We start from the raw sequence: 7,118 nt of genomic DNA on the forward strand, positions 1-7,118 counted from the left end.
ATGGAAGGATTTCTATTAGGTATTGTTGAGTGAGGAAACAACATACAGAAAATGTAAAATATGTTTCTGTTTTTGTAATATGAAGAGCAACACCTATCCATATAAGTTTGTATGTGTGTGTGTATAAGTATAAGGGAGACTAGAGATTGAATTGCATTATATATTACTGGAGACCTCATGGAAATGAGAATAGACAGGGGAGAGAAGGGAATAAGAGCTTTACAAAAAAGAAAAAGAAATTAAAATAGCCTGTATGCAGATATACAGTGATCACATTTGTATACCTAACTGAAATGGTATAAGCACAGGGTTGCATAATTTAAAAAAATACACCAATTGATTTTAATATAAAGGAAAAGAAGAGTTATAAAAGAAATCCATAAAATAGCTTTCACTGAGGTGTTTTCCTCAAGATCCTTCAAAAGTGGGTGTTCTCATGATCTAATTGGGCCTCTAGAACAATAGACCCCAAACAATTCCTGTTCACAGCAGACATTCTGGGAGCTTTGTACAAGGGCGAGTTCCCAGCTCTAGCCTGATACCAGGACTCAAAAGGTGTGTGGGTGGATCAGTGGGGAAGGGGAAGGTGTTAAGTGCCTGGAATCTGAATGATTAGCCACCACTTCTGGGTGACTCAGGGGCTGTAGTCCTGGGGACCACACTTTGGGCAACACTGAGTTCTCCTGTAGTCAAGAGCATATTCATTCTGTTCTTCTCTGAGTGAGGAGACCTCAGTGGAGAGAAGCACAAGGATGATAGGAGGCAGGTGCCATTGGTCTTCAGACTGGATTTTCTCTCTCCCATTGGCTCTCAGCAGCTTCAGATAGTGTCCTGGCTTTGGTGGTGACTCTCCATACTCTCTCTCCTGTCGAGACTTGTTTTCAGAGAAAGATCTGCTATCAGCTATTTCCACTGACCTATACTCAGAAATTTGCATTTCTAATCCGGTGTCTTATTGTGGCATGAAAGACACCACTCATTGTTAAAGAGGTCTTAGTCATCAGTAAGAATAGGGACAGATATTTTTTATTATTTTTGATCAGTTGGAGGCAACTGTCAACTTCACCATGCACCCAGCTTAAGGATACCCAGTAAAAGAAGAATTCTGTGACTTCTAGCTCCCGGGATGACACTCTACTACCCCTGAAGTCATACTAGACCTTGGCTTCAAAGAGGCCATTGGAAGACTGAAACTGGATGTTATTTACAGGCTTACCTTTATGATCTAGCACAAGAAGTAGGATTTGGGATCAGATCTAGGTGAAAATCCTGGCTCTATCTCTTACTAACTGCAAGATTTCTGGCAAGTAGCCTAACTTCTCAAGGGCTCAGTGTCTTTATCTATCAAATGGGCATTCCCTATCTTCCACTTTTGTTTTGGTTTTTGGTAGAAAACAAAGGAGATCAGATTCAATGAGAAGAGTCTGAACAAACTGAGACTATAGGAATACTGTAAACTATGTTAAAGTTATGGAAAATATGCATGACTAGAAAGGTGTTCTTGTCCTAAATTATTTCTACCACCAACAGAAGAAATACTGTCTAGTAAATCACACGTCAGATAACTATGCTTCTCTGGCTGCTGGCAACTTTTTTAAGGCTGACCTTTCATGTGGAACAGTCTGGGACCCTGATTTTCTAACAGCTTAGTAAGGATCCCTTTAATGGATCGATTTCATCCATTCAAAGAGAGTTGAGTCCATTTCTGCTGAAATGGGGACATTAAAAAGGGGGGAAAGATGGAAAGTGAGAAAAGGGGAATGGGAGCCCCACCTCTTGTATTTTGGAGCGCTGTTGCTACTACTGAGAAGGTGCCTCCCTTCCCGCAGACACTGAACTCAGTCCAAAAATATTTCTACTCTGCTCCAACCATGGCCACGTGCTGTGCTGAGACTGACCAAACAGCCTCACTCCTAAACCAGAACGGCCATCTGTGAATCAGGAAGGAATACTATTTTCCGTAGGTACTTAATGCTCAGGCTCAAAATCACTGCTTAATTAGAGAATGGGGAGAATCCGTGTCTGGGCTCCAGGCTTTTTATTTACCTTTTCATACTTTGGGACCAACTCCCCAATTATTTGGAAGCTTACATGTGTGTGCCCCCATGCTCATGTGCGTTTTCGGAGGCAGTGATGCGTAGATTTCGCTGGATTATTAAAGGACCCCATGCCATAAAACAAGGTTACATTCCATTGTGCTCTGGGTGCATAGCCACATTCTTCCCATCCATTTTTATCTGAGGATTTTATCTGAGTCTTTTGTACCCATCTGATATTTGTCCTCACAACATTATTGCCAAACAGGTTAGGGCAAGTATTACTTTTTCTAAAGGTTAAGAAGTGTAAGTGTAGGAACTTTGATTTGCTTCTGTTTATAGAGTTAGGGACAGAGCTAGAAGTATGACTCAGCTTTCCTGAATGATGTAGAAGGTATGGCTCATGCAGTCAGGATCCAAACAGCATTGCAGGAATTACTGGCAACTCTTAGGGCTCATTGTATGCTGTCGGGGTCTGTCCACACCTGGAAGAGAGCATCTATTGTGGAGTTTTGGATGTTTCTTCATCTGCAGAAGACACTGGCAAATGGAAGGGCATCCAGAGCATGGCCCCTTGGATGGTGAGGGAATTTCCTGGGAGCTGAGAACTATCAGGGCCTCTGCCAGTGTGGCCTGACTGAACTGGGTATGTGTAGAGAAGGCAAGAGACTTCTTGGGCATATGAGGTGAGGTAGGGAGAGAGACCTATGAATAGTGGAGCTCTTTCCAAATATCCAAGACTTGTCCTGTGGGAAGTAGTGTAGACTCCACTCTCTGGCCACAGATGAAGAAGGGGATCCTGTACTGGCTTGAACAGTGTCTCTCCTCCCCAAGATTCCTGTCCACATGGAATCTCAGACTACGCCTCATTTGGAAACAAGGTCTATGCGCATGTAATTAGTTAAGATGAGGAAATACTGGATCTAATGAGATCTTACCTCTTTCAACTAAGTCTTTTTATTTGTCTTGTCATACTTTGGGACCAGAATATCTTGAATTTTTTTTTTAAATTTTTTTTTGCATCTTATGTTGCAGTTAGCATGATTCTGGAACAAGGGTGTGTCCTGGTGTGAATCCGAGCTCCATGGCTTATCAGCTGTGTGATCTGAGGAAAACTATTGTACTTCTCTTTTATAAAGTGAGGGAAATAATAGAATTTCCTTCATAGTGTGATTCTGAGGATTGAAAAAGTCGATCTGTCTAAAAGACTTAAAGTAGCAGTTAGCACATAGTAGAGCACGGATGATAATATGAATTTGTCTGACTATCTTAAAAGAATAATTTTTAAAATCGTAAGTAAATTTGAAAATAAGCTTACTCTAAACCTCAGAAATTTCACTTTAAAATCAGCTTGGAGGAACCCCCGCGTATTTGCCAAGAAAGATGTCTCCGAATGCTTATAGTAGCAAAAAGTAGAAACAACTGAAGTGTCCATCAACGGGAGAATAGACAAATAAATTGTGGTGCATGTATGCACTGGGAATGCTCTAACAATAATAGGAATGGCATGAATGTATGACCCAGAATGGCTTATAGCAACCCAGATGAACTCAGGAAGAAGAAATTACAGTTGAATACAACAAGCATGATGCCATTTATATATGGCTTAAAATATGAACAATAAAATTACTCTATACTTGGAGACACAACTACTTATTTAAATAAATATAATGATGTGCAGGATTGATAAATCACAGGGACACCCAGGTGGCTCAGTCAACTGAGCATCTGACTTTTGATTGCAGCTCAGGTCATGATCTCAGGGCCCTGGGATCAAGCCCTGCATCAGGCTCCACACTCAGCAGGGAGTTTGCTTGAGATTTTGTCTCTCTTCCCCTCTATCCCTTCTCCTGCTCTCTCTCTCTCTCAAATAAATAAATAAATCTTGAAGGAAAGAATGATAAATCACGAATTCAAGATGGTGGTATCCTCTGAGAGAAGGAAGAAGAAGAAATAAATTTATTTTATTTTTTACCAGGATAACTGGTAATTTTTTCCCCTAAGGCTTGGGTGAATATTGTTTTGTTTAACACCTTTTTATACAGATGCTCTTCTAATCACTTTACAGATATTAATTTATTTAACCCTCACAACAATGCTGTGAGTGAAAACCCATTATTACCTCCATTTTACAGATGAAGAAACAATGGAAACTGATTAAAGTCACAGAATTAGTAAATGGCAGAGCCAGGCTTCAAACCCAGGAAGTCTGGTTCCAGGATTTGTAACTTTACCACTAGGCAATGCTGACTCTGGTTAGAATTTTCTCAAGAAACGAAAAGGCTATAAGTGACATTAACTCTCCAACACAGCTTTGGAATGGTCGCTGATCACGTTCTTCCTGCCTGTTCCTGCAGCTGCTCTGCCTCCAGGCCCCTTGTCCTTCTGTGTCCCATTTTGGCTTTGTACCTCCGCTCCCAATGTTCTCCTGCCCTCTTGGGATCAATGGACTCATTTGGACGCATTTCTCTGGCTTTGATCATGACCTCAGCACCCTTTCCAGGACATCTGTCCCTGGTGTCTAGACTTTGAGCAGAAGGAGAAAGTTCTGTCCTGACCCTGGGTCTGGCCCTGAGAGAGAGAAAATGGGAAGTCATACACTACAGCTGAACCGAGCAGCAAAGAGCCACTGAAAAGGAGTGTTCCTCCGAGGAAGGTTTGAAGAGAGATTGGGTAGCGCAGTCAGTTAAGCATCTGACTGCTTTCCACTCAGTCGTCATATCAGGGTCTTGAGATCAAGACCCATGTCATGTGAGGAGTCCACGAAAGTTTCTCTCTCCCCCTCCCTCTGCCCCTCCGCACTCAATCTCTCCCAAATAAATAATCTTAAAAGAGAAAGAGAGGGAGGGGGATTGGGTAGAAGTAGAGTTAGTAGCAGGTGTGTGTGTGTTTATGTGTTTGTGGGGGGGGGTACGTATGTGTGTGTATTGGTTCAATAGATAAGCCACTTTTTTTTTTTAAGGATTTTTTATTTATTCATTTGACAGAGATAACAAGCAGGCAGAGAAGGCAGGCAGAGAGAGAGGGGGCAGGGAAGCAGGCTCTCCGCTGAGCAGGGAGCCCGATGCGGGGCTTGATCCCAGGACCCTGGGATCATGACCCTAGTGGAAGGCAGAGGCCTTAACCCACGGAGCCACCCAGGTGCCCCAAGCCACTGTTTTTTTTAGGAGAAATATTAGTGAATGATACAAGTTGAGGGGATGATCCAAAATAACGGGTAATCCCTGAAACCATTTCTACCTGGCTTTCAGACATCGTCACTCCCTCTAAATGGAGCTACCCTGATATTTCCCCCACCCATGACCAGGAAAGCATGCTTATTCTGGTTAGTACTGAGACTGATTCTCCTCCTCAATCTATCTTTGGTAAAAGAACATTTCTCTAGGCCAACTCAGGGAAAGAAACCTCATCACTTGCTTCTGTTGGGAGAGAAGCCAAAGCTCCTGAAACCCATTAGCAGGCCTCTCCCTGGATCACTGTCGCTTCAGTCTTCCGTGGAAGAACTGAGCTCACCCAAAGTGTGTTTGCTGAAGAAACACCACCTGGAAAGGCTAGGCTGGGTGTGGGTTTGGATGGATGAAAAACCGGTCCAGAACGGTGCGGTTGTTGCTGAAAACGCTGAAGTCCTAAAGTCCTATTGCCGAGGCCAACCAGGAAATATGTAATCATAAACTTTAAATGTGTTTATCTGTCCAGCGGACACATTCTGTTATTTTGGTTTATATTAAGGCAGTTTTCAAACTAATGTTAACTACACTAATTTGATAACACTGTCTTGTCTCTCTCTTTCCCTCCTCTTTCCACTTTCTCCCTCCCTCTCTCTCTCACCCCCCCCCACACCTTTATATTTTGCTGTGACTGAATTTGAGTTATAGGAAACAGTTTGTTGGTAAACCAGGTCTCTGAATAAAAAAGCTCTGATTTACTGTGCTTGTTGATTTCCGTGGAGTAATTACTCCCAGCAGGGGGTAGCTGTTTCGAGGTGTCCGTGATGTCATTGAATGTGGGGATGGAAAGAGATTTACACATTCATCTCCAGAATGAGGTACAGACTAGCTATGTTCTCTCCTAATATGCTGACTATGGAAGGGTATCTTTTCACAATATTCCTGGTCAGTAATAATCAATCAAATTGATTAATCAGCTACCTACAAATGAAGAACACCAAGTAACGTATCTCTGGAACATGGTGTTTAAAGACCTGGACCCCAGTGATTAGATACTTAACTAGAATAATGACTTTGTTTTCCTGCTTCACACTGTAGCACAATGAGAACCACATGGGATTAAGATTCAGTATACATATATTAGAATCCTGGTTCTGTCCTTAACTATTCATATGATTGGACACACTGCTTAACTTCTCTAACCTTTACATTCCTTATATGTGAAATGGAAAACAATGCAATAGTGCATGCTTATCTCGAGGATTAAGTGATACAGGAATGGATGTAAAATAATAAATTTTTGGTACACAGTAGGCCCTATGGTAGCTATCAATGTTAACTGCAGGAAAAAGAAAATGCTCAGTTCTTCTCATTCTAAGATTTTCTCATAAAACCAATTCTTAAACTTTTGGTGCTTGCCTCCCTTCTCTGGGAATGCATATGAACAGGTGACAAGACGCTTGATCATAAAAGAGATAAGTACTAATGGGGAAAAATATGGAACATTTTTATGTGTTGATCTTATTATCTGATTGCTTCTACTGTGGTCCAAATCATCATCAAATTTCTCCCATGGGTCATTGCAATAACCTCCTGAGTGCTTCTGCCCTTATCCCTCTCACAGTCTAGTCAATACAGCAGCTAGCGGTTCTCACGGAAATGTCCAATAATATCACACTTTGGTTTAGAAACCTCCAATAATTCCTATCCCCATCAGTGTCAAAGTTACCATCCTTAGAACTGGCTTCCAAGGCTATATTGCTCTCCTCTGTACCCCATTACCATTGTCACTGTCACTGCTACTGATCTTCCCCTCACGCGCTTCATATCTCAGACTTTCACACTAGGCTACTCTTTGCTTCCACTCTCTTTCTCCAGATTTGTGGCTGTCTAGTTCTCTAACCATTTTAGTTGT

Source organism: Mustela putorius, unplaced genomic scaffold (genome assembly GCF_011764305.1).
Source record: "Mustela putorius furo isolate JIRA1106 unplaced genomic scaffold, ASM1176430v1.1 tig00000407_pilon_pilon_pilon, whole genome shotgun sequence".
In the NCBI taxonomy this organism is placed as follows: domain Eukaryota; kingdom Metazoa; phylum Chordata; class Mammalia; order Carnivora; family Mustelidae; genus Mustela; species Mustela putorius.